The sequence below is a fragment of the Chiloscyllium punctatum genome, chromosome 18 (assembly GCF_047496795.1).
Source record: "Chiloscyllium punctatum isolate Juve2018m chromosome 18, sChiPun1.3, whole genome shotgun sequence".
NCBI classification, from domain to species: Eukaryota; Metazoa; Chordata; class Chondrichthyes; order Orectolobiformes; family Hemiscylliidae; genus Chiloscyllium; species Chiloscyllium punctatum.
The window spans coordinates 76,828,973-76,846,230 of record NC_092756.1 but is presented as its reverse complement, the minus strand read 5'-3'; the positions used below and the strand labels follow the sequence as shown (position 1 = coordinate 76,846,230).

The 17,258-nt window shown below is 44.8% G+C and overlaps 2 non-coding genes across 2 annotated transcripts; both read left to right on the top strand.

The window, feature by feature from the left end:
- The first annotated feature begins 239 nt into the window (after positions 1-239).
- Positions 240-312, top strand: trnar-ccu (transfer RNA arginine (anticodon CCU)). The gene has a single exon. It is a non-coding gene; the product is annotated as a tRNA-Arg (tRNA).
- A 16,632-nt stretch (positions 313-16,944) lies between these two features.
- On the top strand, positions 16,945-17,017 carry trnar-ucu (transfer RNA arginine (anticodon UCU)). The gene has a single exon. It is a non-coding gene; the product is annotated as a tRNA-Arg (tRNA).
- The last annotated feature ends 241 nt before the right edge of the window (positions 17,018-17,258 follow it).

Here is a 17,258-nt window from a genome sequence, read left to right as displayed (position 1 = left end):
TTTTCCTGTCTGCTCCATTTTCCTCAGACTTGAGTTGTGCAAAGTTGGAGTTTGGTTGATTTCTTATCTGTCCGTTTGGGAAGAAATGGGAGGTGGGATCAATTTATCAAGCAGCCAACAATGTGGCATGAGATGGAAGGGGTAAGAACCAATTAGTGAGAGTACAACACACAGAAACACACACGATGAGAGGGCAGGGTGCAGTATTTAAAGGCTGCCATTGCAATGCCACATATGTGGCCCCAGTGGCCTAATGGATAAGGTACTGGCCTCCTAAGCCAGGGATTGTGGGTTCAAGTCCCATCTGGGGTGTCTCTGTGGCTTATCCTTTATTTCTAATCTATTTTGGAAAAATCCCCATCTCGACATTCAGTTGATGGTCAGTGGTATCCAACATGATCTTGCACAAGATTTTCGGGGATCTGCAGGATTGAATTTTGAAGGTGGTCATCAAGTGGCTGCTGTTTCTGGATGGGGACGAGATTCCTGAGAGTGTGGTTGGAGAGGTTGCTTTTGGAAGCCAGCTCTCATCACACTCTCATCAACAAACCAACCCTTCAACACTGATCCCTCCAGAACATCGGATATTACTGACAGCCAATACCCCTGCCAACGTTTATAGGAGCACCATCGACAGCATTCTGTCTGGATGTATCACTACCTGGTATGGCAACTGTACCATTCAAGATTGGAGACGGTTACAGAGAGTGGTGAACTCGGACAAGACAATCACAAAGGCCAACCTCCCATCTATAGAATCCATCTACCAGGCCCGATGTCAAGGAAAGGTCCCCAGCATTCTCAAAGATCCATCCCACTCTGGCAATGTTTTTCTACAACCTCTACCATTGGGGAGAATGTACAGAAGCCTGAACACACACACCAACCGGTTTTGAAACAGTTTCTACCCTACTGTTGTTAGAATACTGAACGGTCTCACAGACTCTTAATACTCGCCTGTACCTGTGTTTTTGTTCCTGCTGCTGTTTCCCCATTATTTACTTATCTATGTGACTGAACTCTGTGAGCTGCCTGTATTGCTCACAAGACAAAACTTTTCACTGTGTCTATCATGACTTGCAAACAAAATATTTTCAATGAATCTTCCACCTTTAGGGTCACTGTAATCTTGGTCCAACTCATTGAATGCAAATATAAATTATTGAGGTAGAATAACTTTATTTCACCTGCATTTTTTCCTGTTAAATACCAACAGGACAGTATGGAGGTCAAGCAAGCTCAATGTTTGTACAGTTCGATGATCTCAAAGCAGCCATGCAGATTTTAAAAGACATTAGGTCAGAGATTAACTTAATTTGAATGGAGATAATGCAGTGAGAGGGTTTTAATTGGAGAGAATGTTTAAATTGAAAGTATCCCCAGAAGGGATGTAAACCACAGGCAGTAGCTTAGAAGATCAGAGATGGAGCTGTTAGGTCACTGGGACAACACGTGCTTCTGGGGCCATGTCAGGAGAATTGATCCCCACAACCTTGGTTGTGTTCATGTCAGAACAATGCTGCACTTTCCCAACATTTATGTTCACCAACATTTCACGAGTTTCATCCCACCATCAAACTCACCATGGACTACTGTTTAGCATCTGTCTCATTCTTGGACACATGCATCTCCATCAAGGATGGACACCACAGCACCTCACTCAACCACAAACCCACCCTCAACATATTAAAACAGCCGTCCCCTCTGTACAAGCCGTACACTTACACAGGATCTGTTCAGGTGAGGGGGGAATGTGAGGGACACTTGGAAGTACACAAGGATGCCCTGATAAGAATGTGATACGAAGCTTAACTCATCAATCGCCAGTTCTGTCATGCCCCAGGGAGAAACTGCAATGACCTCCTCAGGAGACAGACACGAGCTGCAACCAACAGGGTACCCTTCATTGTCCAGTACTTACCAGGAGCTGAGAAACTACGTCACATTCTCCACAGCCTGCAACACATTATCGATGAGGATGAGCACCTCACCAAGACCTTCCCTACCCCTCCACTTCTCACCTTTAAACAGCCACCAAACCTTAAACAGACCATTGTTCACAGCAAACTGCCCGGCCTTCAGGACAACACCAAACAACCCGGTCACAGCAGACACTGTAAAACGTGTCAGAGTGTCGCCATGGATACCGCCATTACACATGGGGACATCTCCCACCATGTACGCGGCAGGTACTCACGTGACTCGGCCAATGTTGTCTATCTCATACGCTGCAGGGAACGATGCCCAATGCATGGTACATTGGCGAGAACGAGCAGAGGCTACGGCAACAGATGAATGGGCACCGCGTAACAATCACCAAACAGAGGTGTTCCCTCCCAGTCGGAGATCACTTCAACGATCAGGGACTTTCAACCTTGATCCTTCAGGTAACCATCCTCCAAGGTGGGCTTTGGGACAGGCTACAACGAAAAGTCGCCGAGCAGAGGCTGATAACCACGTTTGGTACCCATGGGGATGGCCTCAACTGGGACCTTGGGTTCATGTCACACTACAGCTGACCCCACTGCACTATACACACACATACACACACACACACTCATCCTGTCACACAATACACATACACACTCCCACACTCACACCCACACACACACCTTCTCACAGATGTATACCCCATTACACTCAAACACATACACATACACACACTCTCACAGACACTCACACCATTGCCCCCTCCCACGCACACCCAAATGCACACACTCACTCAGTCTCCCCTGTACACAAACACACATCTACATTTGTGGGGGGAATTTGTACGTTCAGAATTATGTTTTGTTTTGCTCAAAAACTGCATAAAACCATGTCAGATTCTGTAAATGCCACTTTAGAAATAGAATCAGTCTGACCGAACATTGGGACACAGACAGATTTTAACCTCACAACTTCAATACATTATCTGTGCTGAGATGGCACCGATTGTTAAAACTCTCTTGAGAATGTAACTTTAACAAAAGTCTGGGATGTACATAACAAGGAACTGAAACTAACATGATCATTCTAAAAGATGAAAGACTTCAGCTCAATTTATTTAATATTACATGCCATGACACTGCAATCCTGTTGCTAAAACTTCATTGTTTTACGATCCTGCTCCACAACCACCTGATGAAGAAGCAGCTCTTCGAAAGCTAGTGTTTCCCAATAAACCTGTTGGACTATAACCTGGTGCTGTGTGATTTGGAACGTTGTCCGCCCCAGTCTAACACCGGCTCCTCCAAATCATAACCTTTATGTCAATGACTGGTGCGTTTTGGATGATAATGTAAAACATAACAATAGAAACCATCCAAAGTTGGGGCTTGATGTTTTCAAGTCATTACACAATGACTTTTCCCCTGGCGGTTTATTCCATTGTGGGATTGTTTTTATTCATTTCCAGTGCGTGAACATTGCTGGCTAGATCAACATTTATTGCCTCTCCCTAGTTTCCCCTGAAAGGTGATGGGAAGCTATCTTTTTGAACCACTGCAATCCATGTGCTGCCTGTATCTCCTTTCGAACTGATTGAAGATTTAACAGGAGGGAGTCGGCCATTTTGGATTTGTTCAATACATTCACATCACTTGTATGACCCTTTGATATTTTACTTATACATTCTGTGTCTGATGCCTCCTCTCTCATTACACCTGATGAAGGAGCAATGCTCCGAAAGCTCATGTTTTCAAATACACCTGTTGGACTATAACCTGGTGTGGTGTGATTTTTGACCATTTGTTGAGGTAAACCTACAATGAATCAATGGAGGGTGTTCCAGGATTGTGACCGAGCTACAGGGAAGGAATGCGATATGTTTCTGACGAGGCCAGCGTTTATTGCCCAGAGGGTGAGTCAACCACATTGCTGTGGGTCTGTAGTCTCACCAGGTTTTCTTCCTGAAAGGAGAATATGGAACCAGTTAGCTTCCTAACAAACCTCAATAGCAATATATGGTTCCCATCAGACAAAGCTCCTCCTGAGCTGAGATTTCACCACCTTGTATGGTGGGATTACAGTCCATCTCCCCCACACCATGAACTTGGTGTTCTGGATTCCTACTCCAGGTCTAGCACTGCACCACCATCTCCCCTTATTAACTGGAATTGAGATCAAACAGACACAGGGTGCTGATCAGAGTTCATGTTTATAAACATAACAGCCCAAATGGGATATGAACTCACAACCCCTTGCTTTGAACATGGACACCCTCTTCATGATGCATCTGAGGTGAGATACCATGTTAGCCACTCACGGCAATTGATAGCTCTGTCTTTGGTTGTGATCCGAAGATCTTAAAAATTCGGCAATTCAGCTCCTCGAGCCTGCTTTGTCATCCCACACGATCATGGCTGATCTCATCTCGGCCTCAACTCCACTTTCCTGCCTGCTCTCCATAACACTTCAACCCAACTACAGCCTGCATGGAGTGATCCCTTTTCATGGCACAAGGCACTTCACAGGAATCACATTCAGGAAACCATTACACATGGACCACAACCTTGGCCAAAGAGAGGAACACCTTGAGATCCTGAGACCCCAAGTTAGAGGGGTGGAGATCTTTACAGAGTGACTTCCAAAGGATACCATCAAGGCATAGACAGTGATGTCCAAGCAATGAATAACAGGAAGTTGCAGGAAGCCAATCTGGCCTTTAATTTCCTGAATTATTCTTGTTGCTCAAAGAAACAACATTGGGTATTCTCCAGTCCTCTGGGAATTCTCCTGTGACTATAAAGGATACAAATATTTTGTACAAATCCGTAGCAATTTCGACAACTGCCTCTCTCAGGATTCTATGATAGGTTCCATCAGGTCTTGGGGACTTCTCTACCTTAATGCTTTTCAAAACACCCAACACCTCCTTTTTAATATTGACATGCTCTAGAATATCAATATACAAGACTCACCATCCACCATGTCATTGAGTCATAGAGATGTACAACATGGAAACAGACCCTTCGCTCCATCCCGTCCATGCCGCCCACATATCCTAATCTAATCCCGTCCCATTCGCCCACACTGGGACCATGTCCCTCTCGGCCCTTCCTATCCATATCAGTGAGCAGTGTAGGTTTCTTCCCTCCCGCCCTCCTGACCATGTACTCACTTTCTTTGTCTGCTTTTCTTCCTTTTAAAAGTGCAGTTGTTTTGAGGGTTTTTTTCTCCAAAGTTGCATAATAAAACAGTAATTGCTGTTCCTGGAATTTGAGGAAATCACCCCCAACACCCAAAATGCCTCAAAAAAGGGGCAGCTCTTACAGTCTCAACTTTTTCCCGTCCTCCATCTTGGACTACCCAGAATCCTTTGGAAATCCCAATGCAGTTTATTCATTAAGAACCTCACCCACTTCCTCCGGCTCCATGTGTAAATTCTCTCCTTTGCTCTGAGAAGACATACCCTTTCCCTGGTGACCTGTTGCTTGTTATCCCTCTGTAAAATGCCTTGAAGGTTCCTTAATCCTGTTTTCCATAAACATTGCATGGTCCCTTCAAATTCTCTATTTCCTAGTTTGAGTTCATTCCTGTTATCTCCAGGGCTCTGTCTGTCTTCAGTTTCTTGAACCTTACTTATACCTTCTTCCTCTTTCTGCCTAAGACTTAACATCATAACACGTCTGAACAGGTCAACGAAATATATCGACAGGAACCATCGACAGCATCAACCTGCATTTATTGAGTTATCTTTCAAAACCAATTCAGTGCAATTGAAATACTGTGTGGTATCACTCACTGTAATAAACACTCTCCTTGAATAAGGTGAAGAGAAAGTAATGGCAAATTAGAAAATTACCAAAATAATGCATCACACTGGTTCTTAAATATATGTTTATAAATTACTCTACAGATACTTATAGAAATTAAATAAGGAGGAACAAATATCATGGACAATTAACCATACACTTCACAATATTTCACTTTCACAGTAGAATTGGAGTTTTCAGATCAAAGTTTTTCTGAAGTTGATCTGATCTCACCCCATCTAATACTTATCTTTTATACCTTTCTCCCCAAACTTGAGGTGAGAATTCATATGTTTCAGAGGATTGCCTTATTTGATGAGCTGTTCCTTCATATATAATAAGTACAATCCCACAGACTTTGTCATGATTGCACCTTGTCTAAAGTCTGAATCAAATCATTCAATAGCAGACAATTCCCAAGAGGTTAATGTGCAAAAGTCCCATTCAATGTTTTCAAGTCTCCATTCTCCTTACGTAAAAAAATTATACAAAAGTTAAATATCACAAATGCTGGAAATCTGCAATAAAATCAGGAAATATTGAAATGCAGGTCAGGTAGCATCTGTGGAGAGAAACACAATTATCAATTTGCAATATTCATTTTGTTTTTTTCAGCAGATGATTCCAAACCTGAGTGTTTCAACACTTACTGTTTATATTCTTAATGTAGATCATGCCCTTGGAGTGATTAATGTAAATGGAATGTTAAATATATCACTGAGATGTGCTGGTGAAGGGCATTGTTTCATAAATACATGGAGCACTTACAAAGAGAGGCTGGTGTGAGAATTGTTCCCCACGTTATTGCAGTTCCAGACAGATACCACAAATTGTTGAGCTCCCAGGTGAGCAGGGATGAAATGTTTTCCTTTCTTCATTTACCTGGATCCTTGGTTGGTCACTAACAGGTTAATTTGAAAAGAGACCCTTTCTTGTGGATGTCTTCCTCCCAAACCAATTGAATTGATGTTTAAAATTAGCCAATTAAACCTGGATATGTTGAATTAACAAAAGAGTGAATCTATTCATTTCAGAATGCAAAAAGATTATTGTAACTCACATACACACAGATTAGGAAGAGAATGAGTTGCAGGTAGATAGCATAGTGAAGAAGGCATTTGATCCACTTGCCTTTATGAGTCAGTGCATTGAGTATAGCAATTGGGATGTTGGGTTGTGGCTGTACAGGATATTGGTTAGGCCACCTTTTGGAATACTGCGTTCAATTCTGGTTTCCCTGCTGTAGAAAGATGTTGGAAAACTTGCAAGCATTCAGAAAAGATTTACAAGGGCGTTGCAACGGTTACAGGGTTTGTGCTGTCGGGGGAGGATGAATAGACTGAGGCTATTTTCTCTGGAGTGTTGGAGGCTGAAGGGTGGCCTTATAGAGGTTTATAAAATCATGAGGGACATGGATAGGGTGAATAGCTTCAGTCTTTTCCCCAGGGTGGGGGAGGACAAAAACAGAGGGCATAGGTTTACAGTGAGAAGAATAATAACCCACTGGGCTATAGCCTGGTGTTGTGTGATTTTTAACTTTGTCCACCCCAGTCTAACACCGGCTCCTCCAAAACATTTAAAAGGCATCTGGATGGGGGTATATGAACAGGGTGGGTTCAGAGGGATATGGGCCAAATGCTGGCAAGTCGGACTAGATTAATTCAGGATATCAGGTCAGCATAGACGAGTTGGACCAAAGGGTCTGTTTCCGTGCTGTATAACTCTAAGACTCTGTATCATTTAAAAAGCAGCTGGATGGGGACATGAATAAGAAGGTTTCAGAGGGATATGGACCAAATGCTGGTTTGTGGGATGAGATAACTTTCGGATATCTGGTTGGCATGGACGAGTTGGAGCGAAGGATCTGTACAACTCTGTGACTCTGTAAGTGCAAGCTTTCTTGGGAGATTTTGACTTTTGTTTCAGAGCCTTTTTAAATGACTTGGACATTTTAATTTGTGCTTATTTGATTTAATTGGTTTCTTTTAATTTGTTTTCATAGTCGTGTAAGGAGACTTCTGAAAAGTAGGCTGTCAGTCGGTTAGAAGACGGAATAGGTTATGCTGCATTCTGCAATTACAGCGATGATGATGTGTCAAGTGTAATACTTCAACTGGCTTGGCATTGATTTATTGGTTAATACTCTTAGCCATTGAAGTTATAACATCTTCAGTTGAGAGTGAAAGCATCTATCTTGGGAGGATATTTAATTGCTCTAAAGATACCACGTATCTGAAAGTTCCCTGCAGTTAAGAGATCAATGGGACAGGAATTACCTATTATATCACAAAGTAAGTCTGTTTCTCTCTGCTGAACTTCTACTAAGCAAAAGATTGACTCTGTGTGACATGGCTTTTAATTTCCACTGATCAACCAGATGAACATTAGTAACACAATGTAATTAAAGTCAACTTTCCTTCAGTATTCTTGTTGGTGATGCAGACAAAGGGGGTCATAATTTGGTTTGCGGTTCAACTTGATTTTATTAACAAAATATTAAAACACATTGTCAGCATTTCCCAAATTCCCACAATCTTTACTCTCTCTCCAGCTCTATCCATCTGAGAAAGGATATTAACTGGAACAATCCATGTTGGGCCATTGGAATCATTTCAACTCCCACTCTGCCGAGGACATGGAGGTCATGGGCCTCCTTCACCGCCGCTCCCTCACCACCAGACGCCTGGAGGAAGAACGCCTCATCTTCCGCCTCGGAACACTTCAACTCCAGGACATCAATGTGGACTTCAACAGTTTCCTCATTTCCCCTTCTCCCACCTCACCCTAGTTCCAAACTTCCAGCTCAGCACTGTCCCCATGACTTGTCCGGACTTGTCCTACCTGCCTATCTCCTTTTCCACCTATCCACTCCACCCTCTCCTCCCTGACCTATCACCTTTATCCCCTCACCCACTCACCCATTGTACTCTATGCTCCTCTCTCCCCACTCCCACCCTCCTCTAGCTTATCTCTCCACGCTTCAGGCTCACTGCCTTTATTCCTGATGAGGGGCTTTTGCCCGAAACATCGATTTCGAAGCTCCTTGGATGCTGCCTGAACTACTGTGCTCTTCCAGCACCACTAATTCTGAATTTTTCATCGACAGTACTCTGTTAAAAATCACTGTGCCTCCGTTGAGATTATGGCAAATGATGTGACAGAGAAACTTGCACAAGGTAATTCCGGGATTTGGGAGATCTTGGGGTGAATTGTCTGAAAGAGACAGTACAGCCACAATGGGCTGAATGCCCACTAAGATTCTGTTGATTTGTCCTCAATGCAGCTTTTTGCAACATCTCCACTTCCTCCTTCCCCACTTACTGCAAATATCTTGAAAGTGCTGCACACAATAACATTGAGCCCTTCTCCTGTCTGCTCCAGTTGCCTCAAACTGTGGGTCTGCAAAGTTGGAGTTGAGTTGATTTCTCGACTGGGAGAAAGTGAGCACTGCAGATGTGAGAGATCAGAGTCAAACTGTGTGGTGCTGGAAAAGTACAGCTGGTCAGGCGGCATCCGAGGAGCGGGGGAGTCAATGTTTCGAGTATAAGCTCTTCAGGCCTATGCTCAAAATGTCGACTCTCCTGCTCCTCGGACGCTGTCTGACCGGCTGTGATTTCTCAAATGTCCGTCTGGGGCCAAATGGGAGGCGAGATCAATTTATCAAGCAGCCGACAATTTAGCATGAAATGGAAGGGGTAAAAAACAATCAATAAGAGTAGAAAACTCAGAAAAAAACAATATGACAGGGCAGGGTTCAGTATTTAAAGGTTGCCATTTGACCTTCATGGGCGTAGCTCCAGTGGCCTACTGGATAAGGCACTGGCTTCCTAACCCAGGGATTTTGGGTTTAAGGTAAAAACAATGACTGCAGATGCTGAAAACCAAATACTGGATTAGTGGTGCTGGAAGAGCACAGCAGTTCAGGCAGCATCCAACGAGCAGCGAAATCGACGTTTCGGGCAAAAGCCCTTCATCAGGAATAAAGGCAGTGAGCCTGAAGCATGGAGAGATAAGCTCGATGATAAGCTAGAGAGATAAGCTAAAACCTCCTCTAGCTTATCTCTCCACTATTCAGGCTCACTGCCATTATTCCTGATCAAGGGCTTTTGGCCGAAATGTCGATTTTGGGTTTAAGTCCCATCAGGGGTGTCTGATTATTTATGGCTTGTTCACTGTCAACGTTATTTCTAATTGACTTTGGAGAAATCCCCCTTGTCTGCTTTCAGCTGATGGGAAGTGGTGCCCAACATGTTCTTGCTCAAGATTTTCAGGGATCTGCAGGATGGGGGGTGAATCGTCTGAAAGAGACAGCACAGTCACAATGGCTGAAAACCTGCTGAGATTCTCCTGGGGATGGCATGGTGGCTCAGTGGGTAGCACTGCTGCCTCACAGTGTCAGGGACCTGGCTTTGATTCCACCCTTGGGTGACTGTTTGTGTCAAGTTTGCACATTCTCTCCATGGGGTCCTCCAGGTGCTTTGGTTTCCTCACACAGCCCAAAGATGTGCAGGTTCGGTGGATTGGCTTTGGGGAATGCAGGGTGAGAGGATAGGGGTTGGGCCTGGATGGGATGCTCTTCAGAGGGTCAGTGGGGATATGATGGACTGAATGGCCTCCTCCCACCCCACTCTAGGGCTTCTCTGAACAAGTTTGGAGCAGATGGTCAGAGCTCCACTGCAAGGCCCAGTCAAGGCTTCGCGAAGGGATTGGCATCCAGGTGTGTGTTCCTACCCTACTTTTCCCAGATCTTCTAGAATCTTCTGTGGCTTTGGCCAATACGGTCATGAGCTGGGTTCACATCATCCAATGGGGTCACAACAATACCCTTCATTGTTGTCATGCCAGGAGCTTTCAAGTGGATTGTCTCAGGCTGACACTTCTCCAATATACAACCCTCAGTCTGGTTGGAACTGGTTCTTCTTGAATCTTTGTCGCTCTTTGATCCAAGCTGCACTGTTCTCTGGAGCTGATAGCTGCTGTTCAATTTAGTTTGGCCAATTATCTGTCAGGTCAAATTTCTCCAGCTGAGGATCAATTGAGAATGCCTGATTTTGTTGCCATGGTCACGTGACCACACAGGATTGAGATCAGCTGCACAGTGAAGATTTCAACAAAATCAAAACCCCAAATAAGATTTGAGCCCACAATCTCTGGTTTAGGAAGTTAGTGCCTTCCCCATGAGATCACTGGGGCTCCAACAGATAGAGCTACCAATCTATGGACAAAGCAACTTCTGTTTTGGTTGTGTTGGTGTCAGTCTAAGCTATATTCTGTCAACATTACCAGCTGAACCCCAGATTACCTGCATGTTTGGTATTTATGATAAGGTCCAATATGTCAATGGAAATGATTGAAATCTGGGGGTTCAAGGTTGGAACTGATGGGGCTGTGGCTATGCATTTGGGTCCTTACCTTTCTTAGTCAAGGTATTGAATACAATTGCAAGGAGGCTATGATGAAGATGTGAGGTAGTTAGGCCATCGTTGGAGAACTTGGAGTGTCACATCCACAGATTGGACAAACATTTTTGGGAAGGCAACTGCTGAGGCTGACTGACAGAGTTTACAGAGGGAGATGGATGGGTTAAGGGAGTGGCCAAAAACGCAGCAAATGAAAGACAATGTGGGAATGTGTGAGGTCATACACTTTGGAAGGAAGAATAAAGCAGCTGGATATTATTTCAATGGAGAAAGACGGCAGAAAGTTACAGCACTGAGAGATATGAAATGTGTTTTTGCGGTCTCGCTGTTGATCCTTTGCTGTGACCAACCTTCATGGTAAAATCACTGAGATGTTCTTGGTTTCTCTTTAATTCTTGACTCTGGTTAAGCGAATTGTGATTTGCAGACCGTGGTGAGACTGCGGTCAAGATTTGAGCCAACAATCTCTGGTTTAGGAAGTTAGTGCCTTTCCCATAAGGTTACTGGGGCTCCAACAGATAGAGCTACCAATCTACAGACAAAGCAGAGTGGGGTGGGAGGAGGCCATTCAGCCCATCACGTCCACACTGACCCTCTGAAGAGCATCCCATCCAGGCCCAACCCCTATCCTCTCACCCTGCATTCCCCAAAGCCAATCCACCAAACCTGCACATCTTTGGGCTGTGGGAGGAAACCAAAGCACCCGGAGTACCCCATAGAGAGAATGTGCAAACTCGACACAAACAGACACCCAAGGGAGGAATCAAATCCAGGTCCCTGACGCTGTGAGGCAGCAGTGCTACCCACTGAGCCACCATGCCATCCCCAGGAGAATCTCAGCAGGTTTTCAGCCATTGTGACTGTCCTGTCTCTTTCAGGGAATTCAGCCTTAATCCTGCAGTCCCCAAAAGACTTGTGTATGGTCAAATGGGACACCACATCCCATCAACTGAATGTAGACATGGGGATGTTTGCAAAGTGGATTAAAGAGCAAGGACACACAAGGAAAAGTCCAACACCCCAGATAGGACTTGAACCCACAACCCCTGGTTCAGGAGGCCAATACCTTATCCATTAGGCCACTGGGGCTGCACAGTTCAAGCAAAAATAGCAGCCTTTAAATACTGCACCATGACCTCTCATTGTGTGTTTTTCTGAGTTTTATTCTCTCACTGCACTCTGGGGATCCAAGATGGCGGTGTTCTCAGACGATCATGTTGCAGAGCTTCGCACCAAATTACAAGGGGGAAGAATTTCTATCCCACCCAATCCGGACCATCGCGATATCCTGGGACTCTGAAAAGGTTGTGGAGTCCCAGGACATTGTGAAAAATCAACTTACCTGCGTTTTCATCGTCCAGGGATGTTGGAAAAGGGAGGAGCAGTGTCCGGGGCCAGGCCCCCGGCCCAGCCTGCAGGATCCTCGGACTCGATTACCGACCAGGCCCTGGGGAAGGAGCTCGCGAAATCTCGCGAGATGTTGGGGAAGCAGATAGAGGTGAAGCTGGCCCTGATCTCTATCATGCTGCAGAAGCATGAACAGCAGCTGGGAGACCTGGAAAAGAGGTCGGATGAGGTTGAACACACAGTCACAGTGGTGGAAGCTGATACCAGTTTCTCTAAGGATAGGATCCAAGCATCGGAGGCTGAGGGGTGACCTTACAGAGGTTTATAAAATCATGAGGAGCATGAATAGGGTAAACTGCCAAGGTCTTTTCCCTGGGGTGGGGGACTCCAGAACTAGAGGGCTTAGGTTTAGGGTGAGAGGGAAAAGATATAAAGAAGACCTAAGGGGCAACTTTTTCAGGCAGAGCGTGGTGTGTGTGTGTGGAATGAGCTGCCAGAGGAAGTGGTGGAGGCTGGTACAATTACATCGTTTAAAAGGCATCTGGATGGGTATATGAATAGGAAGAGTTTGGAGGGAGATGGGCCGGGTGCTGGCAGGTGGGACTAGATTGGGTTGGGATATCTGTTCGGCATGGACGGGTTGGACCGAGGGTGTGTTTCTGTACTGTACATCTCTATGACTCGATGACTGGAAGTGTCAGTCTGAGTAAATCCGTTGTCGAACACTTGACAATGTGACCCCATTGGATGATGTGAACCCAGCTCATGACCCCTTTGGCCAAAGCTATGGAACATTCTGGAAGATCAGGGAAAAGAAGGATATGAACACACACCTGGATGCCAGTCCCTTAGAAAAGCCTTGACTGGGATCTGCAGCAGAGCTCTGACCATCTGCTCCAAACTTGTTCATAAAAGCCCTAGAGTGAGGGGGACAAGCCATTCACCCCAGCAAGACCACACTCAGCCTCGGAAGAGCATCCCATCCAGGCCCAATCCCTATCCTCTCACCCTGCATTCCCCGAAACCAATCCACCAAATCTGCACATCTTTGGGCTGTGGGAGGAACACAATGCACTCCGAGTACCCCATGGAGAGAATGTGCAAACTCGACACAAACAGACACCCAAGGGAGGAATCAAAGCCAGGTCCCTGCCACTGTGAGTCACCGTGTAAGCCCCAGGAGAATCTCAGCAGTTCTTTCCCCATTGTGGCTCTGCTGTCTCTTTCAGGCAATTTCGACCCAATCCTGCAGATCCCCAACAACTTTGAGCAAGTTCATGTTGGACAGCACTTCCCATCAACTGAATGCAGACATGGGGATGTTTATGATGTAGATTAGAAGTAAAGTTCGAAGAAGGCAACTTATGAAAGTTCATCACTCAGGATAGGATTTGAACCCACGAGCCCTGGGTTAGGAGCCCAACATTTTATCCATTCGGCCACTGGGGCTACGCATCTGCTGTTAAACTGGCAGCCTTTAAATACTGCACCCTGATGGCTCATATTGTGTGTTTCTTAATTTTATACTCTCACTAATTGTTTTTTACAACTTCCAACTCATGCGAAAAAATTGGCTGCTTGATAAATCAATCTCACCTCCCATTTGTCCCCAAACGGACAGACAAGAAACCAACCAAACTCCAACATTGCACAACTCACATCTGAGGAAAATGGAGCAGACAGGAAAATAGCAAAGGGCTCAATGTTATTTTGTGCAGCGCTTTCAAGATATTTGCAGTTAGTGGGGAGGAAGTAGGTGGAGATGTTGCAAAAAGTTGCATTGAGGACAAATGCTTTCTTTGGTTAGACCACACTGGGAATACTGCGTCTAGTTCTCGTCGCCCTATTATAGGAAAGATGTGGATGCTTTGGAGAGGGTTCAGAGGAGGTTTACCAGGATGCTGCCTGGACTGGAGGGCTTATCTTATGAAGAGAGGTTGACTGAGCTCAGACTTTTCTCATTGGAGAAAAGGAGGAGGAGAGGGGACCTAATTGTGGTATACAAGATAATGAGAGGCATGGATAGAGTCGATAGCCAGAGACTATTTCCCAGGGCAGAAATGGCTAACACCAGGGGTCATAATTTTAAGCTGGTTGGAGGAAAGTATAGAGGGGATGTCAGAGCCGGGTTCTTTACACAGAGAGTTTTGAGAGCATGGAATGCGTTGCCAGCAGCAGTTCTGGAAGTAAGGTCATTGGGGACATTTAAGAAACTGCTGGACATGCATATGGTCACAGACATTTGAGGGTGCATACATGAGGATCAATGGTCGGCACAACTTCGTGGGCTGAAGGGACTGTTCGGTGCTGTGCTGTTCTGTGTTCTATGTAGTATGTTCTAAATCAACAGAATCTTAGCGGGCATTCAGCCCATTGTGGCTGCGCTGTCTCTTTCAGACAATTCTCCCCAAGATCTCACAAATCCTGGAATTGCCTTGTGCAAGTTTCTATTACACATCATTCACCATAATCTCAACACAGGCACAGTTATTTTGAACAGAGTAGTTTGAAAAATGCAGTCAATTTGGATCATGATGAAGTTGGCATGGGACAAGAGTCAGCTACAAAGACCAAGCTTAAAACGTAAGCAGCCCAGAGGGAAATTAAACCCACAATCCGACACTTAGGAGGACAGTGGTTTACCCAATATGCTACTAGAGCACACATAGCCATTTGCCAGTGTAAAGTCTTGGCATCATTCGAGTATTACATCCCAGCATGTTCCAACATCTCAAATGACATGTTGAGGGATACACTAAAGTTTCGGGCAGCTGCTGCCAAGGTGTAACAGGGAAACAACACAGTCTCAGGTCTTTCTAACAAATTATCACATCGTTCTTTCAATTCTCAGACCCTCTAGGTGCTTGACAATGAACAGTGATCGGTTCCTGCCCAAGTACAAAATGCCTTTTTGTTCACAACGATCCAGAAGGTTTGAGAAATGTCAACATTCCAATGTTTTGTTGGTTCTTATCTCTCTGCATAGACTGTACACAACTGATTTAGAATCAAGGAAAGCATACCAAACGCCTTCTTCACTATCCTATCGATCTGTGACTCTACTTTCAAGGAGCTATGAACCTACACTCTAAGGTCTCTTTGTTCACCAACACTCCCTGGGACATTCCCATTAAGTCTATAAGCCCAGCTAAGATTTGCTTTCCCAAAATGCAGCACCTCACATTGATCTAAATTAAACTCCACCCATCACTCCTCAGCTCATCGGCCCTTCTAATCAAGATCCCGTTGTAATCTGAGGTAACCTTCTTTGCTGTCCAGTACACCTCCAATTTTGGTGTCATCTGCAAACTTACTAATGATGCCTCATAATGATACTAACATATATATAAATGACAGAAAGTAGTGGACCCAGCACTGATTCTTGTGGCACTCCATTGGTCACAGGGCTCCAGTCTGAAAAACAACCCTCCACCACCATCCTCTGTCTCCTACCTTTGAGCCAGTTCTGTATCCAAATAGCTAGTTCTCCCTGTATTCCATGAGATCTAACCTTGCTGATCAGCCTCCCATGGGGAACCTTGTCGAACTCCTTACTGAAGTCCATATAGATCACATCCACCGCTCTGCCCTCATCAATCCTCTTTGTGACTTTTTCAGAAAACTCAATCATGTTTTTGAGTCATGATTTCTCCAGCATTTTCTCTCTTTCAGATTTCCAGCATTCACAGCATTTAGCTTTTATTGGACAGCTTGCCATTTCACTTGGCAATGAAAAACGTTTTGTGATTTACACATGAAAGAACTGGAACCAACCTGGTCATTCTAAAAGATGAGAGACTTCACACACAATCCAGATTTTTTCAACATATAATTTCAGTGACATCACACTGTAAACTTTTTGCCATAAATTCTGTGTCTTACAATCTTATACTCCACAACCACCTGACGAAGCAGCAGCGCTCCGAAAGCAAGTACTTTGAGATAAACCTGTTGGACTACAACCTGGTGTTGTCTGATTTTTAACGATGATTATTAGAAACTTGCACAAGGTAATTGCAGGAATTGGGAGATCTTGGGGTGAATTGTATGAAAGAGACAGCACAGCCACAATGGGCTGAATGCCTGCTATGATTCTGGTGATTTGTCCTCAATGCAGCTGTTTTGAAACATCTCCACTTACTCCTTCCTCACTAACTGCAAATATCTTCAAGGTGCTGCACAAAATAACATTGAGCCCTTTGCTATTTTCTCGTCTGCTCCATGTTCCTCAGACTTGAGTTGTGCAACATTGGAGCTTGGTTAATTTCTCGTTTGTCCGTTTGGGGACAAATGGGAAGTGAGATTGATTATTCAAGCAGCCAGCAATTTAGCATGAGATGGTCGGGGTAAAAAACAATCAGTGAGAGGATAACACTCAGAAACACACAGTATGAGAGGTCAGGTACAGTACATAAAGGCTGTGAATTTCAGCCTGCCATGTGGCCCCAGTGGCCTAATGGATATGGCTCTGGCCTTCTAAGCCAGGGATTGTAGGTTCGAGTCCCATCTGGGGTATCAGTCACTTGCCCTTCGTCAACTTGATTTCTAATCTACTTTGGGAAAGTCTGCATTCAGTTGATGGGAAGTGGTGCCCAACATCTTCTTGCACAAGTTTTGCAGGATTGAGGTGAATTGTCTGAAAGGGAAAGCACAGTCATAATGGCTGAAAACCTGCTGAGATTCTCCTGGGGATGGCATGGTGGCTCAGTGGGTAGCACGACTGCCTCACAATGTCAGGGTCCTGGCTTTGATTCCT